This window comes from Magnolia sinica, chromosome 18 (assembly GCF_029962835.1).
Source record: "Magnolia sinica isolate HGM2019 chromosome 18, MsV1, whole genome shotgun sequence".
Lineage (NCBI taxonomy): Eukaryota > Viridiplantae > Streptophyta > Magnoliopsida > Magnoliales > Magnoliaceae > Magnolia > Magnolia sinica.
This window is the reverse complement of record NC_080590.1, coordinates 10,498,074-10,525,358: the sequence shown is the minus strand read 5'-3', so window position 1 is coordinate 10,525,358 and position 27,285 is coordinate 10,498,074. Positions and strand designations below refer to the sequence as shown.

Genomic DNA, 27,285 nt, shown 5'->3' with positions numbered 1-27,285 from the left:
GCCACGTGTACCTGGAGGAGGGAACTGCATAGGACGTCTATGCAGCGCGCGTTTCATACTCTCCTCTCTACATAAAAAGTGAACCAGTATCCATCCACCCGCTCTCTGAATCAGAGAAGACAATATCCTCTCTCTCGCTATATATATATATATCTCTCTCTCTGTGTCTGTAAATGGAGTGCTCTTGGGATTACTGGATCGAGCAAGCTGTGGCGAGATTGGAAGTCGTGCGTTCTATCAGACCCATTTCCCTATCTTCAAAAGAATCCAGCACCGTCGACGGTGGTGGGCCCTGACAATTTCGAGACGTTCGATGGCTTGAGAGCGTGGGACCGTTCATCGGTGGAGATCGAGATTGCGGAATCCACTTTCGAGAAATGTCACATAATATTCCAAGTCTTGGTAAGGCAATTTGTTCGATTTCCATGCTTTTTTTAAAAAAAAATGTAAAGATGGCTGCTTTTAAAATATATGAACTAATCCGCCGACTGAGCCGTTTTATTTAACCGCTTGCGTCGGATGGCGGTTTAGATTGTGTACGGTTTTAAAACCGTAATTGATAAAAGGCTAAAATGTCTTCATTTAAACCAATGATCTAGCTAGGTGAGGCCCACATGGTGGTTTTTGAGAAATCTACTCCGTCCACGTGTTTTGAAAAAATATTACTGCATGGGCAAAAATATGAGGCAGATCCAAATTTCAAGTGGACCACAAAATAAAAACAGTGGATATTGTACGGTCACCGTTGAAATATTTGTGGAGGTAACATAAGCTTTGGATCAGGTTAATAGTTTTTTTCAATCGGTTTCCCAGACCTTATGAACGGTTGGGACGTATTATGAACGGCTTTTTCAACCTGTTTGGCCGGACCGATCCCACGGTATTTGGAGGGATGGGATCGCCATGACCCCAATATGCATGGCGAGCCAAGCAGACCCGGTGAACTTGTCCCAAGATATGAGCAATTGATCTTAAAACAATCCACCGACATCGCCATCATTACCTTGAAATTGATCCCCATAAACATTACAGTGAAGCCCGGAAAGTTTTAAACGGTAGGAAGTCTCTTTGTACTGTTTCCAGTAGTGTAGCTCAGTTGAGTTTTAGATCCACCTTATTTCTTGCCTCATATCTTAAGATGAGCTTCAAAAACCTATGGACGGGTTGGATTTCTAACAAACATTACAGATGGGGCAACGTACTGTGGCATTAATGTTGCGGATAAGCCACGGCGTGAAAACGTCACGTCAGTCATCATTTAATACGGGCTGATATACGGATAGAAACAAGGGAAACGGATTGGCAACTCCTATCAAACATTACAGATGGGGCCACGTACTGTGGTAATAGTGTGACGTACAAGCCACGGCATTAAATCGTCACGTCGGTCATCATTTAATTCGGGCTGATATACAGAGAAGGGAAACGGATTGGCTACTCCCCCTGACACCAGCCCCGTGGCTGCTGGTCGGTTCCCTGGGACCCATTATAATGTATGTGTTTCATCCATTCGGTTTATCCATTTTTTAAGATCATTTTAGAGCTTTATAATAAAAATTAGAGGGATATAAATCTCGTGGACTACACCACATGAAAAAAATAGCAATTGGATATCCACCAATAAAATCATCCTATTATTTTGACATTCATTTTTTTATTAGGTCATACACGCCCAAATGAAGGGAAAAAACAGAATTCAGCTTGATCCAAAACTTTTATACCCCAAAATGTTTCTAATAGTCAAAGCTTATTCAACATTGTTTCTTGTAATGTGGTCCACTTGAGATTGAGATATACTTCATTTTTAGTCTTATACTGTAAAATTATATTTAAAAATAGATAGACAGCATGGATGAAATACATACCTCATGATAGGATCCACATAGCATCGACCACCAGCCATCGGATGTGTTGGGGGAGTAGCCAATCCGTCCATCACCGCGAGAAGAGAATAATGGAAGCGGATTGGCTGGTGTACCTCACACCCGTTATGCATTGGGTCTGATCACGAGGTATGTGCTAAATCCATCCAAACCATTCATCTATTTGGCGAGCTCTTCTAAAGGCTTGAGATGAAAAATAAGACAAATCTAATTATCAAGTGGACCACATCGAAAAAAGCAGTGAGGGAAGTGAACGTCTACCATTGAAACCCTTTTTAGTGTAAGGGAAGTTTTGGATCTATATGAAATTTATTTTTCCTCTTCATTCATGTCTTCGTGACCTTATGAATAGATTGGAAGAAAAATAAACATTATGACGGGCCATACAAATTTTTTAACTCTAAAAATCATCATATGCGCTACTATTTATGATGTGGTAAACAGTATGAATATAATAAATACAACAATGTGAGGCGCATCAAACTTTGATCTCCTTGAACCGGTCGTACAAATCAGAGTCCGAGGGGTGTTAGTGCTTGTCTTCGCAAGACACACACCTACGGCAGTTATATAGCCCGTGTGTGGTACACCCGCCAATCCGCTTCAGCAGAATAGGGACACCAGCTTACGTCAGCAAGTTCTGTGAGTCTAATTATGAGATATGTGTTATATCCAAACCGTCCACCCATTTGGCGAGCCCGTCTTAAGGCTTGAGACAAAACTAAGACCTGTATAACTATCAAGTGGACCACACTGAAAAAAGCTGTAGGGAATTGAACATCTATCATTGAAATACTTATTGGAGTCACGAAGTTCTGGATTTATATGAAATTTATTTTTCCTCTTCATTCATGACTTTTTCACCTTATGAACAGGTTGGATGGAAAGTAAATATTATGGTAGGCCCTATGAATTTTTTTACGGTGAAAATCATCATCTTTGCTATTATTTGTGGTGCGGTCGGGATGATATTTAGACATGATTTATTTCTTAAATAATACCTTAAATAATCTCTAAAAATAGATAAAAAGTGTAGATATAATAAATACATTACTGTGGGAACATGTAACTTTGATCTTCTCCGAACGGATCGATACAACTCGGAGTTCGAGGAGCGTCCGTGCTTGTCTTCGCACGACACGTACCTAAAGCAGCTATATAGCTGGTGCCTGGTACACCAGGCAATCCGCATCCGATTTTGCTACTGACCTTGTCATCCAATCCGCGTCCGAATAGGTAATGGAGATGTAGATGCGCCCGGGAGCGGATTGCGTATTGAGTAACTCAATACGCTTGGCGTACTGAGTAAACTCTGTGAGGTTCACCATAATCTATGTATTTTATCCACTCCCTCCATCCATTTTATTAGATAATTTTATGAGAAGGCTCCAAAATTGAAGGATATCCAAAACTCAAATGCACCACACCATATGAAAGAGTGTGAATTGAACTTGTACTGTTGCAAAATTCTTGAGTGTCACAGAATTTTTTTATTAAGCATATATTTGTTTTTTTACCTTCATCTATATCTTTGTGATATTATTCACAGCTTGGATGACAAATAGATATCACTGTAGGGCCTAGGAAGGTTTCAACAGTGGAAATCATTATTCCCACTGTTTCCTGTTGTCTTATGATCCACTTGAGAGTTGGATATGCTTCAAATTTGGGCTCAACCCGTTAAATGAGCTGAAAAAACATATGGACAGTGTGTATAACTCACTTATTCTCACGGTGGACCCAAGTGAGTTTACACAGTACGATAAGAGCGTACCATCGTACTGTGTAACACAGTACGCAATCCGATTCCAATGCGGCCTGGCTCACCAACAAGGTGCGGCGCTCGCAGTGGGACCACCTTGATGTAAACATTGTATATCTACGCCGTTTATATGTTTTTTCAGATTAGGTTAAGAACATGGCTCAAAATTAAAGCAGGTGCAAATCTCATATGGACGATAACACATGAAATAATGTTGATTGATTATTGAAAATTTCTTATAAGCACCAAGAATTTGAGATGAAAATGATATTTTGATTTTTCCCTTCATCTAGGTCCGTGTGACCTTATCAACAGGTTGGATTGCAAGTAAACATTAAAGTGGGCCCTCAGGAGTTTTTAACGGTGGATGTTCAATCAGCATTCTTTACTACGGTATGGTCACCTGAGATTTAAATCTGCTTATTTATTTTTGAGTCATACTCTAAACTAGGATGGAAAAAAAGATAGACAGCGTGGATATACAATACATAGATAAAGGTGTGCCTAATCTGAGGGACGAGGCACCATATTGGCTCAGTCACACCTAATCGCACCTAATCGGCTCCTGGAGAGATGGACTCGCGTTCGGTAGTGACTCGTCCAGTGCCGAGGTGTGATATATGTATTTTATCTATGCCATTCATTCATTTTTCCAGCTCATTTTACGGCGTTATCTCAGGTAGATCTAAATCTCAGGTGGACCACACCATACGAAACAGTGGTGATTTCAATCCTATGGTTAAAAAATTTCTCACGTCCCCATGATTTTTAGATCAGGATGATAATGGTATTTTCCCTTCATCCAAGTCTTTGCAACCTAATCAACAAGTTGGATGGCAAATAAACCTTTCAATGGCCATTACTAAGTTTTCAATGGTGAAACTTCAATTACCACTGTTTCCATGGCGTGGTCCAACTGAGATCTAGATCTTCCTCATTTTTTGGCTTGTGCCCTAAAATAAGAATCCAAAACAGTTGGATGGAGTGGAACACATAAATCGTGGCTCACAGAGAACCGTCTAGTAGCGACTTAGTGACAATGTCAGCACTAGAGTTGGGCATCGGTCCGAATCAGATTGAATTGGATTCAACTCGGTCCAATCCGAAATCTCAATGGCCTGACTCGAACTCGATCCGATCCGGGACCAAGTCCGGGTCACCTGACTCGGACCGATCCGAAATGTGCTTTGCTTGATCCGATCCGAGTCCGACTCGGTCAGGAAAACCGCGTCGGATCAGATTTGGTATGGCTTGGATCGGTCCAGATTAAAAAAATAAAAATAAAAATAAATAAATAAACAAAAAAAAATAGTAAAAAATACTAACAAAATTCGGGTGCTCAATTTGGGATCCACCCGACCAGCGAGCAGGGCCGCAGGGTCCACCCGACCAGCCGGCAGGACCACAGGGTCCACCTGACCAGCACCCAATCGACAGTTCACCCGACCAGCGGGCACTGCAGGGTCCACCCGACTAGCTTCAAGGGTCCACCCGACCACTGCCAGCGGGCCAGGGCACACCTGACCAACAGAATAGGGTTAGCAGGCATGGCCGCACAGCCCGCACCACCCGACGTCCACCATCAACGTCGACCACCACCAGACATCCATAAATAATAATAATAAAAAAAACAATAACCATACCAGATTGAGATTGGGTAGGCAGGGACGACAGTAGGGATGGCAGCAGCATGACGGCAGCGTCGTCGGATAGGCAGGGACGACAGCAGGCAGCGTTGGGCATGCAACATAGGATTAGGGTTTTAGAGTTGGGATCGGGCGCAACTAGACGAGTTGGGCAGGTAGGGACAACAACAGGAAGCAGCAGCGTCGGGCTGGCAGCGGCAACGTCGGGCAGGCAGCAACAACGTCAGGTAGGCAGCAACAGCGGGCAGGGCAGAAGGCTAAGGTTCGTTCGGGCGAGAGAGGGTAAGAAAGAAAGGGGTAAGGGTAAAAATAATTGGGTAGTTTTTAGGGTAAAAAACTAAAATGTATATATACACACAAACACACACACATACACATATTACCCGACTCCGGATCGGGTTGGATTGAATCGATCCAAATCCATTCGGATCGGATCGGTCCGGATCCACCCCGACCTGAACTCAATTCGAAATTCATTTGGATTTGAATTACCCAACTCGATCCTGACCGATCCAGGCCGTCGGTTTGGTTCAGATCAGGTTGAATCGGGTTGGATCTACTAGATCGGATCTGTTTTGCCCAGCTCTAGTCAGCACGCAATCCGCGTGCGACTAGGTAGGCGAGTGGGTAAGGTGCGACTTCAATTTCATGCTGCTGGATCGTGGGCCCACCTAGATGTACATATTGAATACATCCACACCGTCCATCTGTATTTCCAAATCATTTTAAGGCTTGGGCCCAAAAATTAAGTAGACCCAAATGACAGATGGACCAAAACAAGAAAACAATAATGTTTGACAATTAAACAGTTCTTAAGGGCCGTAAAATTTTAAATCAAGCTGATATTTGTTTTCCTTCATCCAGGCCTCCATGACCTTATCCAGAGGTGGGATCGCATGGATATACAATACAAACAAATTCATTTCATAATCTAAAGATTAACCCTCGTTTCAACCTTCGTGGGCCCTATCTGCAATTCAAATATGCCTCATATTTTGAATTTATGGTCTTGAATGGACGGCATCGATTAATCACATGCATAAAGGTGGGCCTCATCGACTTTTTATCACGCCCACACTAAACAATGGACGTAAAATCGCAATATCGAATGGCCTTGGGGTAAAATATACTTTTACAGTTTAACCTCGCGTTTCCATCTATTTTCATTAGTCAAAGTTAAATAAATAGTTTTATTAACGTATTTTAAAATTGTAGGTGCAGCATTTTAAAATGGTATTTTAACTTTGACTAATGAAAATAGATAATATCTGTTATTAGAGTGCAGCATCACCTGAAATGGGAGTCCCGTGGTCCAGCCACTCATGCACTGCCAACCGCGTAAAAAGCTGACAGATGAAACCATTTTGAATGCACCCATGCAGAATTGAACCATTGGCCGTTATTGTTTCATCTGGCAGTTTGCAACGCCCATGCTATCGTCCCAATCTGTAAGCTTTTTGATCTGTGGATCATCCACGGTGGGCCCACTGGATGAGTGGTTCTGATCAAGTGAACGCTTTAAAGTCAGGTGATGTGTAATTGGGCATGTTCATATCTTGCTGAGAGAGAATTACAAACGCGATCTGATGTATTTGATGAAATGTCAGCCAAATGACCGCGATTGGCTACAAAATCTTATGACCGTGGACTATTGCATGTGACTCGGTTTTCCATGGGTGAAATTTGATTTGAACTAATCGAATAAATATCATGATCAGCAGATCTGGGGTACATAATTGAAAACGGAACCCCCAATTATGAGAAGTTGAGTTACTCACCTCCGGCTATTGTTTGTGCATGGTTTGAATTTTTCCTCCATATAGAGGAACCCAACGACTCTATTTATAATAACTGTAAGCGTTTCCACAATTTCCCAATATGACGAATCTCATCGAAAATGAAGGATGGCTTCTCTGCTTATCATCACCCATCTAGGGCAAAGAGATGGCAATTAAGATTACCCTTGAAATTTGAAACTAACCTTGCAAACACTTCTGTCGCTGGGGTAATCAGAAACATCCATAGATGGATCAGCCATATAGGCCCACTCATACCCACGCCAAAAGCTAGCAACTCTCTCATTTCAGCTACCCTTAAAGCCCTGGGCATCAACATCTCCAACTCCATGCCAGCTAATGCCCAACTCGTCAAATGGGCCAGACCACAAGTTGGCTGGACAAAACTAAACGTCGACGGTTCGGCGCTTGGCAACCCAGGTCCATCAGGTGGGGGAGGGATAGCTAGGAATAGATATGGGAAGAGCCTCTTTGCTTTCGCCCATGGTTATGGCCTTGGGTCGAACACAAGGGCTAAAATCAAGGCAATCCTGGATGGGCTTTCCCTATGCGCAAGGCTCAGTTTTACAAAAGTGGAGGGGGTCAGTGACTCCAAGTCAGTGGTGGCAGCCCTCTCTAACGAGACATCATTGTCTTGGTCCATGTGGTACTGGTTGACTAGGATTTGGGCAATTGCTCTTTGCATCGATGTGTGCGTCACCCATACACCCAGAGAGGCAAACTTCCCTACTGATGAACTGGCTCGCTCGCGGAATGCGAGTCAAGTAGACCGTCATTTCTACGCCCTGCAAGACCTTCCTCCCAAGATTCATGGGCTCCTTTTCTTAGATAGAACAGGTCTGGGCAACTTGCGAATAGGTTGATTGTCGTTGTCCTTTTTAGAGTCTTTCTGCGTTTTTCTTTTACTTTTTCAGCCCCTTGCGCTCCTGCAATGGGGTGTTTTGCTGGTCTTATGATAGGCTTTCTCAGGGTCCTTTTCTCCTTGGGTAAGCCCAAATTTGATGCAGGACATGAAATTAAATATGACATGCAAGAGTTTAAGCTTTAGATCATATCAATTTTAAACAATCAGAAAATTCCACATCCTACATACAATCAAATATTCAAAAATGGGAATCTATGGGGATCCAAGCTTACACAAGTTTAGGATTGAATCAAATAAAATTATAAACCAAACAAGCCCAAAGGAGTGTAAGATTCATCCATTCTTACAAAGAATTGTTCCCCAATTTAAGAGATTTACCATGTTTCAATTAGGGAAAAAAAATCTAGAGTTTGTAAATTTGGGAATTAGGATTTGAGATTCTCTAGGGTTAAGGGCCTAGATTTAAGGCTAAAGAGGAGAAAAATAGAGAAAATATGGAACCTAAGATGAGCCACGTGCGTGAACAGTAATTGGCCTTGGGCGCACGTGCGTGACCACTTGTCTGCACGTGTGTGGGGTCCACAAAGTCGGAAAGCGACTCATAGGCTAGGATCGGCCAGGGTGTGACTGCTTCTATATCAAATTTTGTGTCAATCCGATCTATGGTTTGTGCGTGGTGTTCCGCCGAAGTTTCAGCCCCTCTGATGAGTTAGAATCTGAAAATTTGTTGTAAAAAAGAACTTAGGTACAAGAAAGGGTAAATCTGAAGATGGGAGGGATGTATAAGATGATGAATGTGGGGTGTAAAGAAGTGGGGATGATTTGGGATGGTTATGGCTTCGCACCACGGTACTTAGTCCTTCAAGGAAGAGAGGGTTTTGCACCCAATTCGATTCTTCAACGTAAAGAGATAGAGAAGAAGAAAAACGTAGAATTTTTATTCATAAACTTCCTTCCAAAATACCTACATAGGATTCCTTATTTATAAAATAAAATAATAACTAATCTGCCCAATCAAAGCCGTTCATGATGTTTCTAATAATGAGAATAGTTAAAACTCAAAATTCTAGATCATTTAGGATAGTGGGCCACGATCATGAGATCCGATGGTAGAATCCATATGATGATCGGGTCCACTCAAATGCTCCATAGCACAACCTCTAACTATGAGGCCCTCTAAAGAAGTCGTCGCCGATCCAGATCGATAGTTGAGCCCTCCTCCTTGAATATGTGTGTAGGGTAGGGGGCGTGCGCATGATGTCTCCATCAGAATGTCCATGGTGACATATGCGTCAAATTGCAATTCCACTATCAGTGAAGAATCTGGTCTATCTCATTGCATGTACATCTTTCCTTTTTATTTTATTTTATTTTTTTTGTGCTATGATGACCACATGGGCAGCCACAACTTTATTCATCCATATATTGATTTTTTTTCTTCATTTGCTTCCACAGATAATAAATGTACGGGCTGCTAAAGTTAATTAATTTTCTTTCCTCTCAGGGTTGTTTATGCATTCATTGATCTTATCTTTCAGTCTGGTAATCCGGTGTTTATGATCCCCTCTCTAATTGACTAAACGACACTAATTTTATATTTGATATAATGGGCTTTTGCTACTTTTGATTCTATAGTCATCAAGTTTTTATGGTGAACTCTATGTTAATCATTAGTTTATTTCAATGTAACGTTGCTGTCACACTCCAAAATCTGGTATCTAGGTTGGTCAGACCCCGACCCTTATCCCACATCTCAGGTCATGACTAATACTTCAAGCATTTACACCTACAATTCCATAAAGATCACATAACACCACAGTCTACTTTCATAAAATGCATCCATTTAAATTAAACGTTCAAACATCATCATAATAATTTAAGGTCTCATCAATGCGTGCAGACACACACTCTCTGAATTCCACTCTACCTCATTCTTTGAGTAAATTTTACATCCTGAAAATATTTTACATCATGAAAATTTTTATTAACAATAAAGCTTACAAAGCCCAATGAGATAATCTCGTGCAGTTTAGTACATGCAATAATTTTATTTTATTTTTATTGTAAAACAAATATATTTCAAAATAAGAGTATTTAAGGCTGGAGTAAGAGACTTTATAAATCATATGATTAGAATTATGCGTGCTTTCCCATAAAATCATGATTGCAGTGAAATAAGTGAATATGCATGAGTCATCATTTTCATTATGGTACCAGCGTCAACTTACTACAATTAATCATCAAAGTCATTGGGGTCAAATTTTTTTCACACACGTACATACCGCCCCCCCCCCCACACACTTATGCCATAGTGGGATTTCACCACCTATGGGTACTCAGAGTGACACGGTGTTGAAACTCTTTTGAGTTTACCACCGAGGTAAGAGTAAAGGCTCAGTGGTTAATTTACTTTAATTGGCAAATACTTTCCCATACGACATCTAAACTGATAATGGGAACCTTTTGCATACACACTCATTCATCCAAACAATGCTCTTGGCCTGACAATGGAAACCTTCATAGGATACTCAACGCATCCAAATGGTCCATTGGTGAGGAACCATTTAGCATGGTCGGGCAAAACAAACATCTTTTACCGAACCTGATAGCAGGAACCTTTTGCAATCATTAACTTTCTAACTTTTTCGAAATACCCAACATTCAATTATATTATTCGTAAATCACAAGTATTTCAATTATGCAACATATTTAACACACTCAATATAATTTTAAAAAATATCACAAATAAATTTTCCAAAGAACAAAATCGAGTATACAATGCAATAACTTTGAATTTTTAGGAATAATTCAAACATTTAAAAGTAAAAACATTAGATATGGGCTTTTAAAAAATTTACACAAAATCCCTTGAAAGATTTGAATTTTGAGTTATTGTGTAGTATTTCAAGTGTAGCACATCGTAGGATAGGTTTTCAGGCAATTAAATAGGTAAAACATGAAATTGTAATGTGTGACGGTCCTCGACCTAATTAAGACGATACAAATCATATTTAAATCCTTTTTCAAAAATTTATGAAAAAATCCCTTGAATTACAAACACTCATTTAAATAATATTTTTCTCTTATTTTTAATTGTAATTTAAGTAATGAACTTCTAAATTTTCGGCAAACAAATAAGAAATATTGATGTTTGGGGGTGGGCCATCTAGCGGATATAATGAAAATTCTAATGGATGGTTAGATATTGTGACTTAAATGGGGAGAATGAAATGTGTAGTTTAATTGGGTTGAGTAAACTTTGATTAAATTTTCATCGCAATCGGGCACAAACAAGTAGATTTTAAAAAATTTCTAAAGGTAGGGATGTGTACACCATATAAATTCTTAGATGATCGGTACGCCTATCTGTAGCCATTAGATTTAGTATGCAATGGTGGAAAATGATCACGTAAGTGTAAGAAATAGGATAGACGGTTTAGAATCATGGATGGATGAGTGTAAGTGTGGTTTAGATAGTCTTAGGGCAAGTTCACTACAATGGAATTGTTCGATAGTGACTTGGACGGTTAGATCACTAGATCTACGGCTAATTAGGTATCTCTACGTTTAGTTTGATAAATAGGCAAATACAAGAGCAGATATGTAGATTGACAAATGAGTGGCCTAAAATTAATGATAAAGTTGGAGGATTTGTACACGTCGTTTTGGATGAGAACTACGGGATTGGTCTGTTTTTTTTATTGGATTGTTTTAAACAGTTTAGTTACGTTATCACATGACTTAAGGTGCGGGACCGAAAATATAGGATTAATGGTCATTAGTGATGCAAGTCTACGGTAAAGATCATAGGTCATAATCAGATAGGTTTGGTGTGTGCTCAACGGTTGAATTTGAGCTAACTTACGAATGAATAGGTGGACTTGTGGGTACGAGTGGTGAGAGTGAATGTATACCTATATATAAATACATATGTATATACATACATTCACACACATACATACATACAAATACACATACGAAATTATATTATTAATGGTTCACACTAAACAAATCGATCACTCATATCAATGTTTACAACTTGTATAAATTTATGGATGCGTGTATGCATGAGTGCATGGATGAATGAATTGAAACTATGCTTATATACTTGAATGAATGTAAGTGTATATGTATACATGTGTATGTATATGTACCGAATTCCTGGGTCATTACAGTTATAGATACTGATGAAAAGTTGAACAGACCAGGTTACTTTGAAGCATTTCAAGTTACGATGGTTTTTTATTTTACAGGAAAGGAGACCAGCGGTAGAGATGGAGACAAAACACCAGTACCCTGCCCTGACCAGTCAAAAAAGCTACTTCTCTTCTCGGGAAATGATTACCTAGGTTTGAGTTCTCATCCGTCAGTACGGAAGGCCGCCGCTAAGGTATTCATAACCACTCATTCTCTATAAGCTCTTCAGTTCATTTGGATAAGTATACTTTCGATTGAAATGTTCCCACTGTTCTCAAATTCAGGCAGCCCAAGAGCATGGAATGGGCCCTAGAGGGTCTGCGTTAATATGTAGTTACACTAATTATCACAGGCTGCTAGAGTCATCCTTGGCAGATTTGAAGAAGAAAGAGGTAGCCGATTATTACAAACAGCTCTCTGAATGGCATGAATTGCCATGTTTGCTTCTTAGCTCATTCAACAGTATACAAAAAAAGCCCAATCACCATTTTAGCTATTATTGCATTCCAATACGATTTAATTAAAAGTATGATGTTTGTGCATGTGTTTTATTTTATTATCCAGGATTGTCTTCTATGCCCTACTGGGTTCGCTGCCAATATGGCTTTAATGGCAACGCTAGGAAGTGTTAGCTCTCTTTTAGCTGTTGGCAAAAAACCTTTGAACGATGAAAAGGTAGCCATATTTTCAGATGCTCTGAACCATGCATCAATCATTGATGGTATTCGTCTTGCTGAGCGGCATCAAGAAGCAGAGGTCTTTGTGTATAGGCACTGTGACATCGTCCATCTTAATGCTCTATTGTAGGTTGGCTTGTGATAAGTTAGTTTGGTCCTTTGATTTTTCTATCAAGTTTCTCAAGATCTTATGGCACTCTATATTTGGGACTCAACAGAACAACTTGCCCAGTGAAGAAAAAAGTGGTCGTGACTGATGGGTAAGTCTCATGCAGCTAATGGCCATCATCTTTTTACTACTTTTCAGCTATATTTCTATTGCATATTAGACATATTCAAATAGTGTAGAGGTGTGCCCTAGAGGAATTGAATATACATAAAGGATATGCGTATACCTTCATGTTTCTGTTTTATACAAGTGGGTCTCATGGTTTGGTGATCCAAAGTGTAACCTGATCATATATAGGTCCCAACATGGATGGACCATGCACCAGACATCTCACAGGTTGGAAGATCCTGGCTTTTTAATCATTGGCATTTTCTCAATTGAATGTGGTCTGTTACTACACTTGTTTTCTGAACTCTTTGCGGGTGACCAGGAAGAGTCAGGATTGTATCATCAGGGGGATATTGAGCCATGGTCCATCCACTAGGCCATCAGATCTATATATGGTGATGACCAAAACATGGGTTGCATTTGTATCCTTGGGTAAGAGGGTCATATAATTTCTTTCTAATATGCCATTTTATGACAAGATACCATGTCAAATCGTTTTCCTCAATTTCTATGGAAGTTCCTATCTCATAAAATACATCTTTGAAAGGGTATATTGTATTTTTGTTACATAAGCTATTGTGGTTTTTTCTTATTATGTAGCTTGTTTATGGATGGAGATTTTGCACCTGTGATTGAACTTGTGGAGCTTTGAAAGAAGCATGGATTTTTATTGGTCATTGATGATGTAAGTCTGGCTTCCAAGTCCAATTAGAGCTACTTGATTGTACCATACAAAGCAGTGATTGATCTGATGCACTGGCATTTACCCGGAGTTTCTTCAGGCCCATGGGACACTTGTTTGTGGCAAGAATGGTGGTGGAGTGGCAGAGGAGTATGATTGCGAAAATGATGTAGATATATGCATCGGAACTTTGAGCAAAGCTGTAGGTTGCCTTGGTGGTTTCATTGCATGCAGGTAATCCGATCTGTGTTTCCACAGAAACTATATATGAATACCAGATGGAGTTTTTGATATATATATATATATATATATATATATATATGTCATGTTTTTTTTGATGCTTTTTCGTATTCATAAGGAGGAAGCAGGCTCAAATTGCAATTAATAATTTTAATGTGCATCCAAACACACATTACATAGGAATTGTAATATCTGAAAAGAAAGCAGCTTAGCTAGTAATGCATCCTAAAGGATTTTACTTTGGAAACCCATCAGATGCTATTTTTGAATGTCTGGATGTATGAGGCTTGAAATTTCATGTCATGTGAATTTCCAACTAGATTCATACATGGACTCTATCAATGCAAGTTGTTACATCTATGTTTTGAAATTCCATTTGAACAGCAAAAAGTGGAAACTGCTCTTACAAACAACGGGTCGATCTTTCATATATACAACTATCTCTTCCAGTACCTATTGCCGCAGCTGCACACGGTAGGATGTGTAATGATACTCCCTTTGCATTTATATGTCATTATACAAGATAATAACATCATGGGTACATGACTTTATAGCGGCACTTATGGTGGCAAAAAAGGAAGAGTGGCCTAGACAGGCAATTTGGAATCGGGTGCATGATTAATTTCTCTGTTTTGACCCAAATTCACGTTACTAGTCCCATCATTTCTCTTATCATTGGTGATGAAGAACCGGCACTTCTTACCAGCAGGTTTTCTTTATTTTCCTCCTCCAATACTCACCTATATTAATATCTGTTATGGAATGTACATGCTAACTACGGCTACTAACTCACCTTGTCAGCTTCAACCAGGTATTTGTTGAAATCGGGTTTTCATGTGATTGCAATAAGACCTCCAGTAGTGCCTCCCAATTCATGTAGGTAGTTAAATCTTTTTTACTCTTTATCTTCTTTTTTTTCACCGCTACATTAAATGCAATCTTTGATGATGTGGCCCAATCAAATTGCAACAAAGAGTTTTTTTCTATTTATGGCAAACAAAAAGGATGTGGCCTAACCACATTGCCACATAAAATCCAGATGCGAATAGTTGAGTAAGGATATCTGAATTATCTTTTATATTGTTTGTATCCTAATTAATCTATTAATCTATGTTGTCGTTATCTTTTGCCAAATAGTTGAATAGATATCTAAATAGTCTTTTAGGGGCCGTTTGGATGGTAAGCTACTTTAGATAAGCTACTTATGCCATAAGTAGCTTATCTTGGTTTCTACTTAATCAGCAGATAAGTATATTCGGTAAACAATGTACTTATCATCCAAAAGTAGAAAAGCATGTTTGGTTTCCAACATCATAAGTAATCATCCTCAAGTCTATTTGCTCCCCCTCACATCCACCGTTCATCATATGAGGCCAATCTTTGATGTGAATCGTTCATTGTGTGGGCCCTACCTTTGATGTGGTGTTCACAACCCCAAGTATAGGGTCGCGATGTAGTAATAATCTCGGTGAATTGAGGTCGAATCTACAGGGACTAATCTCGTGTATTTTCTAAGAGCACTTGGAAGTAGAACTAGAAGAGGATGTAAACCTAAATCAGGAAAGCGGAGGGATTAATTATGAAGTGTTTATTTAGAAACTCAAGTAATTTAAAGGTAGGAACTAGGGTTTCTAGGAATTCACTTGCAGCTATTAGGATGTTTCCTTATTTGATTTAAGACACTCAATTGGAATTGGAGTCTTATCCTATCCAATTGGAAGATATTCAATAAACTCATATATGAACTTCCATTGACTTATTTCTCAACGAATGAAAGTCGTGAAGATTGGAAGTGATTCCATCACCTAACCATGCCTAGGAGATTATGGTAGACAACAGGATTTCTCAATCCAACAACCAACATGGGAGAATTGTGAAGAATAGAAGAGATTCCATCACTCAGCCATGCCCAAGGGACAATGGAGAACAACAAGATTTCCTATTTTCACAAACTCCAAATAGAAAAAGAAGATACTTCAAGCTATTGCAGATCTATTGTAATTTAAGTCATAACAAACCATTAAAAACTAAAAGTATTCCTTAAATATCAAACTAGAATCAAATGATTTCAATAATAACAAGAATCAAACAAGAAAAACCATCCCAACCATGCTACAAGCTTCACCCCTTAGCTCTAGCTAAGGGATTTAGCCAATCATAAACATAGTTGGATCAAAAACCTTAGATGAAAGCATTAAAAACTAAGAAGAATTGAAGAAGTACTCTTGGGAAGCGGATCTGCCCTTTTGCTCTACTTCTCCAAACCCTAGATATTCTAAAAAGTGCTTAGGAGACCCCTATTTATAAGCCAAGTTCTGCAGATATGCAAAATTGGATCAAATTTATGCACTCTGCGTAATGCTTTCGATGTCATCGAACACCCTTCGATGTCATCGAAGGGGTTTGAATCCGTAAGTCGCGCCTTTTCGCTCTTTCGCTTTGCGTAAGTCTCTGTGTTATCGAATTGTCCTTCGATGTCATTGAACAAAGCTTCGATTCATCGAACAGGTCTTTGAGTCATCGAGAATGTGTCTAAAACAGTCCAACAAGTTGCTTCAATTTCTTCAATAAATTCGATGCCATCGAGGAGTCTTCGATGCCATCGAGCACCTCCTTCGAGTCGTCGAACATGTCTTCGATTGATCGAGCAAAGCACTCAATATGTTCAGCAACCAACTCAATTTTTCCTCATAAATTCGATGTCATCGACCAGTGTTTAATGTCATCGAATGGATCTTCGATGTCATAGAACGATTCTCGATGGCACAGTCTTTGTGATTTCTGCGCTTGTTCTTGGTTTTCTTAGATCTTGGAGTCTTGAAATCTTCAATCTTGGTATCCAAAGATCCCTTCTTTGCTTTGGCAATTCTTGAGCACTAAATCTATGCTTTTAGCATTCTTTTCAATATAAGCTCTTAAATTCACCTTGCAATACAAACACATGTAAATTATACCATTAAGCTATATTATGTTTGTAAAACCAAGAAATAAATGAGGGATAATATGCAATATTTGACCCTCAACATGTTGGTCGTCTATCATGCAAGGCCCGCCTTGGATGTAGGCCATTCATCATAATTATGGGCCGACCTTTAATGTGTATTGTGCATTAGGTAAGGCCTACCTTTGATGTTGGTCATCCATCGTGTGGGGACCACCATCATTGTTCTAGTCCATGTAGGCCCCATCTTCAATATCTACCACCTATCATGTTGAACTCACCTTTGATGTGGATCATCCTTCATGTGGGTCCACCTCCAATGTGGGTCGTCCATCATGCAGGGCCCACCTTGGATATGGGCCACTCATCATTAGGCTAACCTTTAATGTCGACTGTCGATCATATGGGGACTACCTTCAATGCTGGTTGCCCATCATGCGGGGCCCACTATTATTAATTACCTATCATGTGGAACCCACCTTTGATGTGGATTGTCCAGCATGTGGGGCCCACCTTCAATGTGGGTTACCCATCCCGCGAGGCTCACCTTGGATGTGGGTCATTCATTATTAGGGGCCAATCTTTGATATGTGGATCATCCATCATGTGGGGCCACCTTGATATGCGCCATCATCATATGGGGCCAACTTCATTAATGTCTACTACCCACAATGTGGAGCCCACCTTTGATGTGGACCATCCCCCACCTTTGAAGTGGGTCATTCATCATATTAGCTCACTTTGAATGTCGATTATTTATCATTATGGACTGACCTTTGATATGGACCATCAATTACATGGGTCCACCTTAATATGGGATCATCCATCATATGGGGCCAATTTTAATGTGGATTATCCATTGTGTGAGCCCCACCTTCGATTTGGACAGTCCATCATGTGGGGTGTCCTTTGATATAGACTATGAGAGAGAGAGAGAGAGAGAGAGAGAGAGAGAGAGAGAGAGAGAGACTCCCTCGACATGAACACGGAGAGAGCCTCCTTTGACATGGTACACTAAAAAGAGAGAGATAATCGGAGGAAAAAAAAACTTTTAACATGGACTTTGAGAGGCCATTGTGATGTATAGGTGTTATTCACACCGTCCATCCATTTTGCCATATCATTTTAGGGTACAAGCCCAAAAATGAGGCAAATTCAAGGCTCAAATGGGCCACACAATAGGAAGCAGCAGTGCTAATGACACCCACCGTTGAAACCTTCGTAGGGCCCACTGTTATGGTTAATTTTCATCCAAACTATTCATAAGGTCACATGGATTGGGATAAAGGGAAAACACAAATATCAGCTTGATCCACAACATTTATGGCTCTATACAGTAGGGGTTTAATCTCCATTATGTGGTCCACTTGAGCGTTAGAATTGCCTCATTTTTGGGCATGTACCATAAAATTATATGGAAAATGGATGGATGGTGTGGATGAAAACAATACATCACAGTGGCCCCTCAAAGCCCTCATTCGTTCCTAGCTAGAGACAACATAGTTAGTACCCAATCCATGCCCTTAACTAATTGAAATTCAATTCAATAGATTCACTGTAGTTATTCTGTTTGGATATATGTCCTAAGAGGGCCTTAATAAATGTTGATTGAGTGCTATTAACCTGGTGCAGTGCAGTTAGGTCGACCGAAGGTTCAGTTGGGTCGACCGATGTATGTTGTGATGTTCTTGGTCGATTGAGGTTTGTTTCAGTTGACTGACAGAGTTTATTAATATCTCGTTTGACTGAAGTTACGATCGACAAAAGGTAGAATGTTTTTAAAAAGTGCGGGTATTATTTCTAATCTTGTATGGGGGTGTATATAAGTACGTTTCTAAGCTTGATTAGGGTAGAACAAGGAGAGCCTACACGATTTCTAGGGTTTTATAAGAAAAAAAGCTAAGGTTTTGTACTGTAAGTTGTTCCACCTCTTGTAATTTTTTTTTTTTTTTAATTATGATAGATTGATCATCCCTTTATATTGTGAGTTTTTCCAACAAGGGTTTTTCACGTAAAATTTTTTTGTTCTTTGTGTTTGATTTTGTTTGAGATTGCTTCTGTGCTCATTAAGGGATTTTAACGTCTAACAAGTGGTATCAGAGCGTACGGTAGGTTATCATATTGAATCTAGAAATATGACATCGAGGAGATCAAATGTGAAGTTCAAGACAAAGAAGTTCATGAGTAAAAATAACTTCAAACTATGGATGTTGAAGATGAAATCCTCTTAGTTCAGCAAGGACTACAACATGCATTCCTTAGAAAAGTGAAATGTCTGGAATCTATGAAGGTAAACAAAAGTGAAGAGCATCTACATGACAAAATCGCTCTCCAATCATCTATATCTGAAGAGACAGTTCTACACTTTGAGGATGGTGGAAGGGTCAGATCTCTCTGATCATATCAACGTATTTAACAAATTAATTTACAAACTGACAAGCGTGGAGGTGAAGATCGATAAAGAAGACAAAACTTTAATTTTATTAACATCTCTCTCAAAGTCCTACAAGAATCTGGTGGATATAGAGATACATTGGACGTCGATACCGTTACCTAAACTCTTCAGTCGAAGCATTAAAGGATTTCAAAACCCAACAATAAATTGTGACTACTCATACTATCTGTGTGGTTTATAAGTACGAAACTCCAGATGATGGGTCCCATTAAAATCCAAATTAGGACGACCGTAGCCCATCCAATTCATAGACATCTAATGGAAGGCACAAAAGCAAAATGCCAAGAGTCCAAATTAAGGATCAAAATCAGATGCTTTAGATCGTCCAAGCTGGATTTCACTTGCCTCCTGTCACACGTACCGTGAATAGCATGTGCAGTGTAATTTCTAGGCAATGCCAGGGCCCACGATTTGGACAGTCTGGATTGACTTACATTTATTCCACATGAAGTAGATGAGTTGCAAAAAGTTAGTAATAACAAACACAAAGATTTACTTGTTAAGGTTACTGATTTATTCTTTTTTTTTTTTTCGTCAGGTTGAGGATAACTTCAAGTGCTGCTCATACCTTGGATGACTTGAAAAAACTCACATCTGCTCTATCTCACTGCATCAAATTATCTGATGTTAATGGCAAGAAGAGTAGCATTAAAGCCTCGAAACTATGAGATTTTATCATCTTCGCCCTTATCTTTGTTGTCGTCATTGTCGTTGTTCTTGTTTTGGTGCAGCATAAGCGAAGAATTATGGCATACAAGAACTTGATATAAGATGTATGTTTCAGAGTTTATACAATTCTAATATTTTTGCGATTGTCAGCAGCACGTGACTTTTTCTCATATACTATGAGGAGAATTTTCGTATGATTCTTATGCATGCAGTTGGGAATTATAACTAAAAATGTTGGCCCTACTTCGGATGGGTTCTAAACCAAAAGGTACACTAATCTGATATCTTGAATGGTGGACATTGAATGGACGATTGAAATACAATTAGGTAGAGCTGACCCCAATTAAGGCTTAGATGATGACGATTGAAATTAAAAGAGGTGAAGAAGAGAAAGGAAAATTCCAGCCTTATGAGAATGGTTATAAACACATCCCTTCCAATGTAGGTTAATTACCCTACGTTTGAGCTGTGTGGGGCCTGTAGTGATGTATGAGCTCCATCCAACCAGCGTATTAGATGTGCCACCCCTGTGTGACGCAGAATACAGAAACTCCTTGGATGGAATGCAAGGTCCACCCTGTTGTGTTTATGCGCCATCCAACCAGGTAATCAGTTCTGCCCACCAGAATGAACGGACAAACAAGAACCCAGCCAGTTTCAAAGTATTTATGCGACGGACTTCGTCCGTCGCAAAAATCTCTTGGTTTAACGACGGATTTAATCCGTCGCTAATGGAAAAAGTCCGTCGCTAAGCTCGTCTTTCTCGAATATCCGTAGGCCGAACGTCGTGAAATTTAGCGACGGACCTAAATCCGTCGCTAATATCTGATTTACGACAGATTTTTGTCCGTCGTAAATAAGCGACGGACGAAATCCGTCGCAAATTTTGATTGGGCGACGGAAAACATACGGTTGCAAATTCCCGCCCAAAATACCAGATGGCGCCTTTTCAGTTGCTTTTGCGACGGATCATGGTCCGTCGTAAAAGGATTTGCCTTGACTCTTTTTTTTTTTTTTTTTTTTTTCATTTTTTTAAGAATATGGTGGAAAATTAAGTTTTTTTGTAGTCTAATAATTGTTTTTTAATAGAATTTCAGTAGTTTAATTGTATATATTTGTATCTAAGATTATTTTTTAACAATTGATTAAATGTAAAAAGAAAATTTATTTTGTTTTTATATTAAATGAGTGGAATTTTTGTTTTTAAATTTAAAACTGATATTTAAATGATTTGTAATATCACATGAAAAAGAATACTGAGAAGTTTAAAATTTTTAACAATGTTTGAGAAAAAAAATTAGATTTTGAAAAAATAAAAATCGTGATTTAATAAAAATCTATTTTGTGGGAACAAAAAAGAATATTTAATAAAGTTGATAAATTTGAAAAAAAAAAAAAAACATTTGATTTTGAGAAAAAATAATATCCTGAAAAAGAAAATTAAAAATATTTTAAAAAATGTGAAAATTTTAACAATGTTGAAAAATGAAAATATTTTTAAAAAGAAAATGAGAGTTTGAAATTTGAAAAATAAAATAAAATTGTGAAGTTCAATAAAAATTGACAAGTTCAAATAAAATGCTTTCAAAAAAATGGAGAAGTGAAAAAGAATTGAAAATTTTAAAATAAAACGATATTAAAAAATCGATACTTTATCAAAAAACAAACATTTTGAAACGAAAAATAAATAAGTTGAAAAATTTTGTGATTTTGAAAAATAATTGAAAATGTTCAAAATTCGAAATTAAAAGAAAAGGTTATTTATAAAAACACTAAGATTTTGAAAAAATATATATAATTTAAAAATAAAAATTGAAAAGTTGAAAACAACATGATGCTTTTGAAGGAAAAAAATTGGCATTTAAGAATTTTTGGGGAAAAAAAAATAAAAAATTGTGAAAATTTAAGATATTTTGAAAAAAAAAATTCAAAATTTGTATTTTAATTTATTTTTTGAAATATTTTATAATAAAAATGATATTTTGTTATAAGTTTTCAAGAAAAATTAAGAGTAAAAAAATATACGTTTTGAAAAAAATATATTATTTTAAAATGGAAATTGAAATTTATCTGTGAAAAAAATATTTTTTAATAAATTATTAGGCGCATCCACTAATTGAACATTTAACCATTTTTGGACAATCGAATTAGTCCAGATTGAAGCGTAAATAACTTCATATGTTTAAATCAAATTTCACTCAAATTGTTGATCAATCTTGTATACCCAATACCTTTCTCACATATAGCTAGCCTAATTGGGGCGAGTAACTAGTCAAATTGAGGGTATTGGTCAATAAAATAGGGTGAATGGATTATACATATAAAATGGGCTAAATATTATTGTCAAAATTGTGACCCAACTTGTTGACCTCGCGAGAACCTACGAATTGATGTTAATAAGTTTTGTGGGCCCCATCATGATGTATGTCGAACATTAACACCATGCATTTAATGTGTCCCCTTTAGGTTATGAGATATCTCAAAAATCATCCCTGAATGAAACTCAGGTGGGTCATACCATCTAAAACCATGTCAAGACATCTTAAAAAATATAAAAGCACTTGGTGGGGCCCACACGAGTTTTGGATGCGATTAAAACTTGGTCTGACCCCTCATCCAAGTGGGACACACATAATGAGTGGGTTGGATATATGAATCACATTAAGGCAAGTCCAATATATGATTAAGAATGTTTTAAGAAAACCCCTATACATTTAGGTGAGTTCGTCATTACCCTTACCAGAGTAAACTCTGTGGGGTCCACCATTATTTATTTATTTTATCCACTCTATTTATCTATGTTAACAGATAATTTGAGGTCTAAAGAACAAAAATGAAGCACATCTAAAGCTCAAGTGGACCACACCACATGAAATAGTCTGATTGAACCTCTACCATTGAAAAATTCTTAGAGGCCATAGAAGTTTTGGATCAAGCTGATGTTTGTGTTTTCTCTTCATTCATATATGTATTTGATATTATGAATATGTTGGATGGCAAGTAAATGTTACTATGGGCCCAAGGAAGGTATCAATGGTGGAAATCATTATTTCATATTGTTTCGAGTGGCATGGTCCACTTGAGTTTTGGATGTATCAAAAATTTGGGATCAACCCATACTGTTCATCCATTTTTCAAGATCATTTTAGAGAATTATTCAAAAAATGAATCATATCCAAAGATTAAATGGACCGCACCACAAATACCAGCATTGATGGGAACGGATTGGCTGCTCCCCTGCCACCCGCTCGTTGTATTCAGTGCTATGTGGGCCCCACCATGATGTATGTATTTCATCCATTATGTTCATCCATTTTTACCGATCATTTTAGGGCTTGATCGAAAAAATGACAGGGATATAAATCTAATGTGGACCACATCATAGAAAACAATATTGATTGGATATCCACCATTAAAATCCTCTTAAGGCCCACAGTACTGTTTATTTGACATCCAATTGTTGATTAGATCATACAGGCCCTGATGAAGGGAAAAAAATAAAGATCAGCTTGATCCAAAATTTTTATGGCCCCCAAAAGGGTTTCAATGATAGACGTTCAATCCCCCACTGCTTTTTGCAGTGTGGTCCACTTGATAGTTAGATTTGTCTTATTTTTTGTCTCAAGCCTTATGACGAGCTCACCATATGGATTGATGGTTTGGATATAACACATACCTCATGATAGGACCCACATAACTTGCTGACGTCACCAACCCCCTCTCTCACGAGCGCGAATGGGCTACTGTCTAAGTTGAGTAGAGAGGCTGCTACTGAAGTGACGTCACCAAGTTCTGTGGGCCCCATCATGTTATGTGTTTTGTATCCACACCGTCCATCCATCTGGAGAGATCATTTTAGGGTAAGATCCAAAGAATAAGTCACATCCAAAGCTCCAGTGGACCCCACCAGAGAAGACAGTGGGGAGAGTGACACCACCATTAAAACCTTCTAAAGTCCAAAAAGTTTTATATCAAGCTGATATTTGTGTTTTCCCTTCTTTAATGTCTTTGTTAACTTTTGAACAAGATAGATTTTGAAAAAACATCATGGTGGGCCTTAGGAAGGTTTCAACGGTGGGCATCAATCTTCCCGCTGTTTTCTTTGGTGGGGTCCAGTAAAGCTATGGATCTACCTCGTTCTCTGGGTCATGCCTTAAAATAATATATCGAAATGAATGGACGTTGTGGATACAACACATACATCATAGTTGGGTCCACGGAACTTAGTCACGCCACTTCAGTAGCGAGTCTCGCTACTCAACCTATCAGTATCTAATCCGCGTCCCTCACGAGCGGATTAGGGCGCTGGCCCCCTCTCTCGTTTGAGCTTTTGAGGAGGCCCTAACCAGTCTCTGTTTCAACCCCTCTCATATGCTCTCCTCTCTCCCTTCCTACAGATCTCTCCTTCCTCTCTCTCTTCCTGTCGATCTCTCTCTCTCTCTCCTCTCTCTCTTCATGGTGAAAATCTGGTGACTCGCCTGATGGAAAAGGTGGATTTGAAGCTCGGGTTAAATCAGATTCACACAGGTGAAAGTATTTCTCTCTCTCTCTCTCAATCTCTCTCTCTCTCTCTCTCAATCTCTCTCAATATTAATGCCGATTTAGGAATTTGGGAGTTAGTAGTTTGTAGATTCCCGATTTGAATGTGGACCCTTATTTCAGGATCTGGAGATTTTAGAGTTTACAGATTTGAATGTGGACCCCAAATTGGGGATTTAGGGATTTTAGGATTTTGGGGATTTTCGGACTTTTAAAATTGGGGATTTTCTGATTTTGCAAATTGGGGATTTTCTGATTTTACAAATTGGGATTTTTTGATTTTGCAAATTGGGATTTTCTGATTTTACAGATTTTTATTTTTTTTTTAACATTCTGTTGCTGTTCTCTTTCTAATTTTCACGATGGATCCTAAAAATCAAGGCCATGCCACAAGGAATAGTGTCAAATCATGCCAAACTTACTATATATGGCCAAGTTGAGTCTCGGAATATCCTGATTTTTGGGGAATCCATTCATCCTAGTGTGGCAAATCATATAAGTAGATTGGATGGCATATAAATATCAGGGTGGAACCTGCATGTATTTTGGACGATTTTGGTGGTGGGAATTACTATTTCAACTGTTCCCCGACAGGTTTTGTCTTTAGTTTTGGAAGATTTTGGGTACCACCCACTCCGCATGGTCCATATAGGCAATTTGGATCATTGCAACATGCCCTGGATCTAGCTGCAGTTAGCGGTGAAACTCGGACAGGTGGATTTGGATTGAAGATGGATCTAGCAGTGCAACATGTCCTCCTTATACACAGTAGAGATGTGAAAGATGGAGGAAATGTTTGTATACTTAGAGAAAGCAGTTAATTGTGTCTACTGTATAATATAATCAGATTTTTTTTCCAATGGTTTAAACATTGCATTATCTCATTTGGCATCTCTACTCTAATGGAATAAGAACTTATAAAATAAGAGCTACTCTAATAAACTCTTTTTGTTCTAACAGTTGTTTTAAATAAGCTCATTTGGTAAAATTACTTCTTCAAATCTGAAAACAGCTCTTATTTAAAATAAGCATGCTTGGTAACATGTTGAAATAAGGGCATTTTTAAGGGTAGTAGATATCATTTTTTAAAAAAAAAATAAAAAATTACAACATGGCTGTGTGTTGATTCATTTAAGAACCTCCTTATTTATTTATTTTTTTGCAGGGTTTGAAGATAGAAAAAAAAAGTTTGAATCATTAACCTTGATCATCAATCATTTAGGCCCCACGTTTGATTGATAATAACTCTTGGGAAGTACTTTGATTGGATGAATCCAGCCATTTGATCAGTGGTCATTGATCAAATGGCTTGCATTTTTGTTGTCAATTATGTGGGTGGAGAAAAACATGAGAATCACACCCACTTTTCAATGATCTAACAGTTACACTTTAGAAGTGGGCAATGTTCTCCTCTAAGTAACTGATATGCTACTCTCAGCTTATCCTTTTGTAACTGATATGCTGGAGAACACACAAAGCTGAACTACACTTTGCGGGGAACAAAGTATAAGGAATGTTCAAAAGAGTTGCATTGATAAGCTTTGTGGGCCAGATTGTGCATTCTTATTTGCCAAACATCTTTCAAGAAATTTTACATCTGTGATTTATCACAATCCTATGGTTGGATGCAAAGTATGAGCTTCAGAAGTTTCAGTCCAATAACCAAGAAAATTCAGGCATTTTGATTTCCTATTAGATATCCATGTGTAGTGTCAGCTTTATTTGGACTAGTATTCATATTTAGATTAATTAACACAAAATTCTGTTACTAGTTAAAGATTACTGCTCCCAATTCCCAAGACAGCAACTGTGATACACAAAATTCTGCCTTTGTGAGCTAACTCCAAGAATGATTTCGATAATGTTGAAAGGAGTACATGCTCTCTTTGTTGCAAGGTGGATAGATATAAATGAGCTATTTAGGTGCATTTGTTTTTTTTTAATCTTTCCACAAAACCAGTGAATAAGACTTCCCTTTTTCAACCAATAATTAGGACTTGGCTTAGGCAATTTACATAACTCTGCTTTATGGGCTCCCATCCCATGTGAAATATTGAATATCACGGCACTATTATATCGTCTTTAACCATGTAGAGCGTCATGATTGATTTATACTTTATAATGAGGCATGTTGGAAATTTTTTCCATGATATCTGATTCGGGAGTTGGTTTTCCATGTTGACTATTTTATTTTATTTTTGCACCTTATACTAGTCTTCTTGATGTGATTCTTCAACCCATAACCCGGATTGTGTGTTTATTTCTTGTCCTAATAAGTTGCAGTCTCCTTTGATAGCCAATAGCCTACATACTTTTGAAATATTCTGACACAATAATGTTACCTAAATTGCCAACACCACTACATTTTCCAGTTTGAATTGCCCCCAGTTATGGACCATTTACAATTACGCATCAACTATTTTGTCTCTCCATTATCGCTTACTTTCATTTATTTTCCAAATGTATTGTTTCTCATTTGTCTTTCTATTATCTTTCTATCTGGCCTTTAATTATCTATCTTGGGATCTTCCATTGTAGAAATTTTCTTCTAAAAAGTTGTATGTGCATTTCAGATCTGTTGCAATTAGTTAGATTTCAATCCTAGTTGCTTCATCTATCTTGGGATCTTCCCTTGTGGAATTTTCAACATGCGCGC

General features: G+C 38.2%; 1 pseudogene; it reads left to right on the top strand.

The window, feature by feature from the left end:
• Positions 1-74: 74 nt before the first annotated feature.
• Positions 75-20,242, top strand: LOC131233179 (8-amino-7-oxononanoate synthase-like; annotated as a pseudogene).
• The last annotated feature ends 7,043 nt before the right edge of the window (positions 20,243-27,285 follow it).